The sequence below is a fragment of the Bos javanicus genome, chromosome 29 (genome assembly GCF_032452875.1).
Source record: "Bos javanicus breed banteng chromosome 29, ARS-OSU_banteng_1.0, whole genome shotgun sequence".
In the NCBI taxonomy this organism is placed as follows: Eukaryota; Metazoa; Chordata; class Mammalia; order Artiodactyla; family Bovidae; genus Bos; species Bos javanicus.
The window spans coordinates 20975016-20984360 of NC_083896.1; the positions used below are offsets into that span (position 1 = coordinate 20975016).

Below are 9345 nucleotides of genomic sequence, written 5' to 3' on the forward strand. Positions count from 1 at the left end.
AACCTCTCAACTATAAATTGGCACTGTCCATGGAACTATTGCCTCTAAGGGTGTTCGATCTATGAGACTTTCAATCTATGACAGAGAAATATTTTTATTTTTTAGTTTCCTCCAACACTGGGGACATATAAATTGATGAATGATCATTGTACTATTATTGCTTTTTAAGAGAAAAATACATTCTACAGGAAATACGGATAAAGAAGGTCAACCAGATCAAAAATATAAAGTGTCTGTTTCTTTTTTATAGCTATGTCTTTAGTTGAAATCTAAATGTATATGTGTTTGTGTATATACATATATTTATATACATAAAATTAAGATAAACATAAAATATTTTTGAAATGATTTCCATATTTAATCTTGAAAAGAAACAGAATCTGTTACCCTAAAATATGTCTCTTTAGCAAATAGATTATTTCAGGCTGATTACTTTTAAGAAATGGCAAAGATAGGAAACATTTTTAAAAACCCAGTACAAGTTACATGAAAGGGAAATCAACATGGATTTGGAACTGCTAAGAGAACTCTCAGAAATGGAGCAGGGAAGCCATTGAAGGAGCATGACTTGTACTCATTTCAGCCCCGATGGAATCTAAACTTTGACCACTTACTGTGTTAGTACAGGCATCCAGAACACCAGCACAGTGTCCAAGAAACTTAAAATCCTTCAGTTCAGTTCATTTCAGTAGCTCAGTCGTGTCTGACTCTTTGCAACCCCATGAACCACAGCACGCCAGGCCACCCTGTCCATCACCAACTCCCAGAGTCCACCCAAACTCATGTCCATTGAGTTGGTGATGCCATCTAGCCATCTCATCCTCTGTCATCCCCTTCTCCTACTGCCTTCAATCCTTCCAAGCATCAGGGTCTTTTCCAATGAGTCAGCTCTTCGCATCAGGTGGCCAAAGTACTGGACTTTCAGCTTCAGCATCAGTCCTACCAATGAACACCCAGGACTGATCTCCTTTAGGATGAACTGGTTGGATCTCCTTGCAGCCCAAGGGACTCTCAAGAGTCTTCTCCAATGCCACAGTTCAAAAGCATCAATTCTTTGGCGCTCAGCTTTCTTTATAGTCCAACTCTCACATCCATACATGACCACTGGAGAAACCATAGCCTTAACTGGATGGAACTTTGTGGAAAGTAATGTCTCTGCTTTTTAATATGCTGTCTAGGTTGGCCATAACTTTCCTCCCAAGGAGTAAGCGACTTTTAATTTCATGGCTGCAATCACCATCTGCAGTGATTTTGGAGCCCAGAAAAATAAAGTCAGCCACTGTTTCCACTGTTTCCCCATCTCATTTGCCATGAAGCGATGGGACCGGATGCCATGATCTTAGTTTTATGAATGTTGAGCTTTAAGCCAAATTTTTCATTCTCTTCTTTCACTTTCATCAAGAGTCTCTTTAGTTCTTCTTCACTTTCTGCCATAAGGGTGGTGTTATCTGCATATCTGAGGTTATTGATGTTTCTCCTGGCTGTCTTGATCCCAGCTTGTGCTTCCTCCAGCCCGGCGTTTCTCATGATGTACTCTGCATATAAGTTAAATTAGCAGGGTGACAACATACATCCTTGACGTACTTCTTTTCCTTTGGAACCAATCTGTTGTTCCATGTCCAGTTCTGACTGTTGCTTCCTGACCTGCATACAGGTTTCTCAGGAGGCAGGTCAGGTGGTCTGGTATTCCCATCTCTTTCAGAATTTTCTGCAGTTTATTGTGATCCACACAGTCAAAAGCTTTGGCATAGTCAATAAAGCAGAAACAGATGTTTTTTCTGGAACTCACTTGCTTCTTCAATGATCCAGTGGATGTTGGCAATTTGATCTGTGGTTCCTCTGCCTTTTCTAGCACCAGCTTGAACATCTGGAAGTTCATGGTTCACATATTGCTGAAGCCTGTCTTGGAGAATTTTGAGCATTACTTTACTAGCGTGTGAGATGAGTGCAATTGTGCAGTAGTTTGAGCATTCTTTGGCATTCTAATTAAATGCTTTTCTTTGGGATTGGAATGAAAACTGACCTTGGCCCATTTTTTGATTGGGTCGTTTATTTTTCTGGAGTTGAGCTGTAGGAGTTGCTTGTATATTTTTGAGATTAGTTGTTTGTCAGTTGCTTCATTTGCTATTATTTTCTCCCATTCTGAAGGCTGTCTTTTCACCTTGCTAATAGTTTCCTTTGATGTGCAGAAGCTTTTAAGGTTAATTAGGTCCCATTTGTTTATTTTTGATTTTATTTCCAATATTCTGGGAGGTGGGTCACAGAGGATCCTGCTGTGATGTATGTCAGAGAGCGTTTTGCCTATGTTCTCCTCTAGGAATTTTATAGTTTATGGTCTTACGTTTAGATCTTTAATCCATTTTGAGTTTATTTTGGTGAATGGTGTTAGAAAGTGGTCCAGTTTCATTCTTTTACAAGTGGTTGACCAGATTTCCCAGCACCACTTGTTAAAGAGATTGTCTTTAATCCATTGTATATTCTTGCCTCCTTTGTCAAAGATGGCTAACAAACACATGAAAAGATGCTCAACATCACTCATTATCAGAGAAATGCAAATCAAAACCACTATGAGGTATCATTTCACACCAGTCAGAATGGCTGTGATCCAAAAGTCTACAAATAATAAATGCTGGAGAGGGTGTGGAGAAAAGGGAACCCTCTTACACTGTTGGTGGGAATGCAAACTAGTACAGCCACTATGGAGAACAGTGTGGAGATTCCTTAAAAAACTGGAAATAGAACTGCCTTATGATCCAGCAACCCCACTGCTGGGCATACACACTGAGGAAACCAGAAGGGAAAGAGACACGTGTACCCCAATGTTCATTGCAGCACTGTTTATAATAGCCAGGACATGGAAGCAACCTAGATGTCCATCAGCAGATGAATGGATAAGAAAGCTATGGTACATATACACAATGGAGTATTACTCAGCCATTAAAAAGAATACATTTGAATCAGTTCTAATGAGGTGGATGAAACTGGAGCCTATTATACAGAGTGAAGTAAGCCAGAAGGAAAAACATAAATACAGTATACTAACGCATATATATGGAATTTAGAAAGATGGCAACAATAACCTGGTGTACGAGACAGCAAAAGAGACCCTGATGTATAAAACAGTCTTATGGACTCTGTGGGAGAGGGAGAGGGAGAGGGTGGGAAGATTTGGGAGAATGACATTGAAACATGTAAAATATCATGTAAGAAACGAGTTGCCAGTCCAGGTTCGATGCACGATACTGGATGCTTGGGGCTAGTGCACTGGGATGACCCAGAGGGATGGTATGGGGAGGGAGGAGGGAGGAGGGTTCAGGATGGGGAACACATGTATACCTGTGGCGGATTCATTTTGATATTTGGCAAAACTAATACAATTATGTAAAGTTTAAAAATAAAATAAAATTAAAAAAAAAAAAAAGAAAACTGACCTTTTCCAGTCCTGTGGCCACGGCTGAGTTTTCCAAATTTGCTGGCATATTCACAGCATCATCTTTCAGGATTTGAAATAGCTTGATTGGAATTCCGTCACCTCCACTAGCTTTGTTCATAGTGATGCTTCCTAAGGCCCACTTGACTTCACATTCCAAGGTGTCTGTCTCTAGGTGAGTGATCATGCCATCATGCTTATCTGGGTCGTGAAGATCTTTTTTGTACCGTTCTTCTGTGTATTCTTGTCAGCTCTTCTTAATATCTTCTGCTTCTGTTGTTGGGCTCTTATTCTACATAACTCCAGCAGGCTATCTCTTAAGAATAAATGTTTCTTTTCTGTTTCAGAGCCAGTCATAATTCTTGCAAGACAGATTTAACAACCTCGAAGCTTTGGCCTTTATAAGCCCCTGACTCTTTTTCCTGAAACACTCTTTCAGTTTTACCTAGATCTATGTTCCCTGGATTGCAATTCCTAAGACCTCAAATAAGTTTCTTTGTCCTCTCCAGCCTCCTGTTGATTTTTGTTCAACATTATGTGACATCAGAAGTGGGACTCATCTCTGTCTCTAATGCAAGCAAAGCACCTACAGGAGTCCTTTGTACTCTGTTGCCTCCTCATCAGTCTTGGATTACGAGGTAAGTGCTCTCAGTTCAGAACCTCCTATGTCGGTTGAGGTTCCAAGCCTTCATTTGATATCCTCTGTTGCCAGCTTTTTCTGGGAAGAGATTCCTTCACCTTGGTGAAGACTCGGTTATGTCATGTCTGTTTTTCAAGGCTCTGCCACTGGGCAGATGCTGTCGAGTTCTCCAGCTCATTTTGTTTCAAACATACATCTTTCCTTTTAAATGTCTATTGCATTGGACTGAAGTCACCCACAATTATCCAAAATTGCTGACCCACTCAGGGCACATTTGACATTCCTATGTCAATTAATACATCTGCTTATAGGAGGGTTATGTCTAGTGAATGAATGGAAGCTGTTGATTGAAAAGGTCCTCCTGATGATTTTTTAGAGTAGGCATAAGCGGGCAAGCAGATGCACAAAAGTTGTCTAAAGATCTCCACAAATTCCCATTCTCTTCCTAAATGTATTGACTGATACGATATTCAACAATGCATCTGGATGATGGCCTGATGAACATATACATAACTATTAAGGCCATTTTGAAAAAAAAAAAATTAAGGACCTGAAAAATAAAACTGCTAGTGTATTTAATTCTATCTCTATGGCAGGATTAAAGGATGACTTAAGTACAATATTCTTTAACATGGATTACTCTGAGATCCAATGAATTGACTGCTCTAGCTGAACAGATTTTTTGTGCTCTTGCCCATAAATCTAAGCAGTAAACTATCAGAACCATGGATTCTCAGATCCCAATGGCTAAACTTAGGAATCTTCAAATGAAACAACTGTCCAGTCCCCTTGGTTGATAAAGCCTACTAAAGGAATAATTAAAATCCAGTGAACAAAAAAATTAATAGTTGAATCATTAAAGTTGCCTTGGCCAAAACACTGTCTTTAATTTTGCTTAGTCTAAAATCTCCTTTAGGAAAAATTTGGTTGTTGCCATCCCCTACTACATCCAGGCTTGTCAACTTCATTAGATTTCTCTTTAAATGTACCTTGTTCACTCAGTTTGTGAGATTACTGAAGGGGAGTCTAGAGAAGAGATCTGGTCATCTGTTAATTACTTAGTCTTCATTTCTACTTTTTTGATCTATGGAAAAGACCAACATCTCAGGCAAGGTATTGTGTGATTGAAAGATTTGAAATATGAGCTAGGGCTAGAGATGCGTAGGGCACAGTGTTGCCTTAAGTTTATGACAAGACGAAGGGAGGGCTTGTGCAGAGAGCTCTTTCCTGCCAAAAGCTGCTTGCAGATATGCTTGTGGAAAGTCTTACATATTGTGGAGATTACTGTTGGTAATCACTGATCTACAAAAGTCTGCTTCCTACTTTCTAAGATAAAAACATTTACATTTGGCTGACAGAAAGCATAATGAAAATAATATTATACCCATGTGCTTAGTGATAATTGAAATACCTCATAATTTAAAAAAAATAAAAGAAATTAGGCAATAATATCAGTGAAAAATTGATAATATAAATTTTTATTCAGAGGAGTTAATGTTATTTTTGGAATCAGGCTTTTAATCTGATTGAGCTTTTTATAACCTGTATAAAGGAATGCATGAATTACAGTGTTCTCATTATTGAGAAGGCAGAAGCATAGCAGCTTCTAAAAGATGGAATTTAGCCAACACTCAATTCTGAAGGTATGCCAAATATATGTTGCAACAGGAGGACAAATGACTGAGAATTAAAATTCATATTTTACCCAGGCCAAAACCAAAGCCAAAGAGCATCACCATAGATTGAACTTCTGAGAGCAAAAAAAAAAAAAAAAAAAACTTTTCTGTACTCATGAAACTGATCATGGATGTTGTACATCCTTCTGAGATTTTTTCCTGTCATCTTTTCATGTAGCTAAACTGATATTCTACTATTATTTCATGCTCACAAGAAGTAAAACACCTCAAAAATCTCTAAGCTACTGTCAGTCTAAATAAAATTAAATGACTAAAAATTCTGAAAGGTTGGAGAGAGCGAGGACCGGATGATATAGGAGAATGGCATTGAAGCATGTAATTATCACATGTGAAACGAATCACTAGTCTAAGTTTGATGCATGCTACAGGGTGCTCAGAGGTGGTGCACTGGGATGACCCAGAAGGTTGGGATGCAGTGGGAGGTGGGAGGAGGGTTCAGGATGGGGAACACAGGTACACCCATGGCGGATTCATGTCAATGTATGGCAAAATCAATACAATATTGTAAAGTAAATAAATAAATAAAACTAAGATAAAAAAATAAAAAATAAAATAAAAGATAAATGGAAAAAAAAAGGAATAAAAGCTGGACTCAGAGTGGACTCTGCACCTCAGTCCAATAGAGGCTGCAGGTCCCCAACCCATTGCACTAGGAAAAAAAAAGAAATGCAATTACACTAAGTAAATATATGAAGGTTGGAATCATGATTTAATAAATATCTATTAGTTTACCCTATATTATTGCTTATATGTTAATACATTTGTTGTTACTTTTTAAAAAACTATTTAATATCTATTGCAAAGAGTCAGACACGGCTAAAGAGTCGAATGCAACTGAACAACTGAACTGAACATCTATTGCATGTATTTTACTTGATTGTTTATCTTTTGATTTCTCCCCTTGAATCAAGTTCTAGATGGGTGAAAACTTACGTCTCTCTTTCCTTTTGTAGCCAGTCTTCCTTATACATAGCAGAAGCTCATGAATGGTAATTTAACAGGAATAAAAGGAGTGTATCTTTGAACCAGTATTTCACAATACATACTTATGGTTTATAGAAGTATAAATGGATGAGCCAAATGACTGAATTAATGCCAATTAAATTGGCCAAATCTCTGGTAACAGTTAAGAATATTTTCTTGGTTTCTTCTTTAAATGGCCTAATATATTAATTTGATTTTCAAGATGTGGTTTAGTATTTCCTTATTTCAAAACTTATTTGACTGCAGATGTTTATGTCTATTTTTACCAATAGAATATATTATGCAGCTTTTATAAACTCTTGAAAGACTGCTACTTTGTAAATGTTTACAGGGATCTTGCTGTAACTAGAATAAAGCAATTTAAGTTTTATTTTAATTAGTCTTAGTGTAAAATGGGGTGGTTGTAGCAAAGCTAGGTCAATAGGGTTTTTCCAATGCTGTTAATTTATAGTATCACATTTTCTGAAGTTATGTCTTCATTATTTATCTTTTATTATTAAAATCCATCAGGTTTTCAATAAAAAAGATTATCATAAACCTCAGTGTTATAAACTAGTTGATACATTTTATTATTAAAAATAGATTTTCATTTAAATGCTTATATCATTAAATGAGTGAAGAAATCAGGTAGTCTTAAAATATACTTTGTTTGAGCCTATGTATAGCCTATAGAGTTACAACAGAGTGTCTTTCAGAGTCTATTTGATTTAGAATCTTGGTTTAATCAAGCCTTTAGATTATAATTCAAATAGCACACATATGAATCAGAAAGCATATTTTAAAAGTTTTATTTATGATATATTTTGTTATATACTCACATAAACAAATCAAATGAACAACATTTTATCAGTTTGATTAGTTTAGCTTAAACTAGCATCTTTGCATCTATGAGTCATGTTTTATTTTGGGCTTCTTCAGAAGTAGATTTTGATATGCAGATTAGCAAACAGTAAGTTTATTAGGGAACACCCTTGGGATCATTGCTGGTAGAAGGAAAGTGGGGACAGAATTGGACAGAGAAGTTGGGCCACAATGCCCTTTCTTTGGAGAACTCAATTTATTTTATAAAGAAGTCTAAAGCTGAGACAAGCCTTTAGAGATATCCTGAGTTGAGGCAAAGGGCCCAGAACTTGATATTCCCACATCCAGTAGCCGCTGAATGCATTCTTCCCAGCAAGGGATATGTTCTTGAACAGAACAGCTCTCTCCCTTTGAGGTGATTCTTCAAGTGAAGTCAGAACTGAAGCTTGTTCAGCTGCATTTCCAGCAGCCAAGCTTAGAGCTGTGCATTTCTGAAAAGAAATATGAGAAGGAGATATTAGCATCTAACCCTGTAAACTTTTGAGTCGTTAAAATCTACTTTTTTACACAGTGAAAACAACTCCTCCAAGAATCCAGTGAGCCTGCTTTCCTGGGAGAAACTTAGAAGATACAAGGTTAGAGAGACTGCCGGCCCTTTCACTGCAGCTGGACTGGACATACAAAGGACAGTGAAGTCATGTCCCTCTACTGTATACTCAGCTAGTCTATCACCTCTGGTGGTTTTGTGGCTTAGGTGTCACAGAGTCATGTATTAGAGACCCAACTCCTTATCACCATGACTCTTTTTTGTTAAGCCATACTTGCTTCTCTTGTCATTTACCATAAAAAGTGAGCTACTACTACTACTACTAAGTCGCTTCAGTCGTGTCCGACTCTGTTCGACCCCATAGACGGCAGCCCACCAGGCTCCACTGTCCCTGGGATTCTCCAGGCAAGAACACTGGAGTGGGTTGCCATTTCCTTCTCCAAGGCATGAAAGGGAAAAGTGAAAGTGAAGTTGCTGAGCCTTGTCCGACTCTTAGCGACCCCATGGACTGCGGCCCACCAGGCTCCTCCGTCCATGGGATTTTCCAGGCAAGAGTGCTGGAGTGGGCTGCCATTGCCTTCTCCAAAAAAGTGAGCTAGGGCATACCAAAATGCATCCAAATGAATCAACTGGGTGCCAATACATATTCTTCCCAGCCTACAGTGCGTAACGGTGTCCCTACCTCCTTGCCAAGAGAACAATTCCTCTTCTTACCTGATGGATCACTGACTTAGGAACCCTAGAGTGTTGAAGCCACAGCCATAGCTTTTGACTCAGTGGGTCTCTTTTGTTTTTCTCCTGGAAATAATATATTTCCTTTTTGGGAAATAGGACCTTGAAATCTATAGAACCCAGAGTTGCAGAAACAGAAAGAACAAAAATCCCCAAATAAGTCAGTGAGGTTAAGGGTATGTGGGGCCACTCCTGTCCACCCTGGGTTCCTATACTGCATATTCTATTTATTGGCAATACAGCACTGCATAAAATTCAAGTTGATTTAAGTTGTTCACTGAATCCTTAAGGATAGCGAAGCACCCTAGCCAAGTATTGACGCTAACCTAATTCTTTAGCTTTGCCTCCAAAAGGCATTCAGAGAAGTTTTTAACATTGGCATACTCTAGGTTCTGGAATATATGATATAAGCAGTAAATACCATGATCATCTACCTATTTTTGTGTATTCTTTGCTATTTTTTGTGGTTCCTGTGGTTTCATATAATGTGATACGTGATCTCATATCGATGGAT

At 38.1% G+C, this 9345-nt stretch overlaps 1 long non-coding RNA gene across 1 annotated transcript in view; it reads left to right on the top strand.

Moving 5' to 3' along the window:
* Window positions 1-8330, top strand: part of LOC133241100 (uncharacterized) — a 68049-nt gene extending 59719 nt beyond the window's left edge. The window contains exons 2-3 of the long non-coding RNA XR_009734517.1: window positions 3940-4068; window positions 8124-8330. This is a non-coding gene — a long non-coding RNA (uncharacterized LOC133241100). The remainder of the gene's footprint in view (window positions 1-3939; window positions 4069-8123) is intronic.
* The last annotated feature ends 1015 nt before the right edge of the window (window positions 8331-9345 follow it).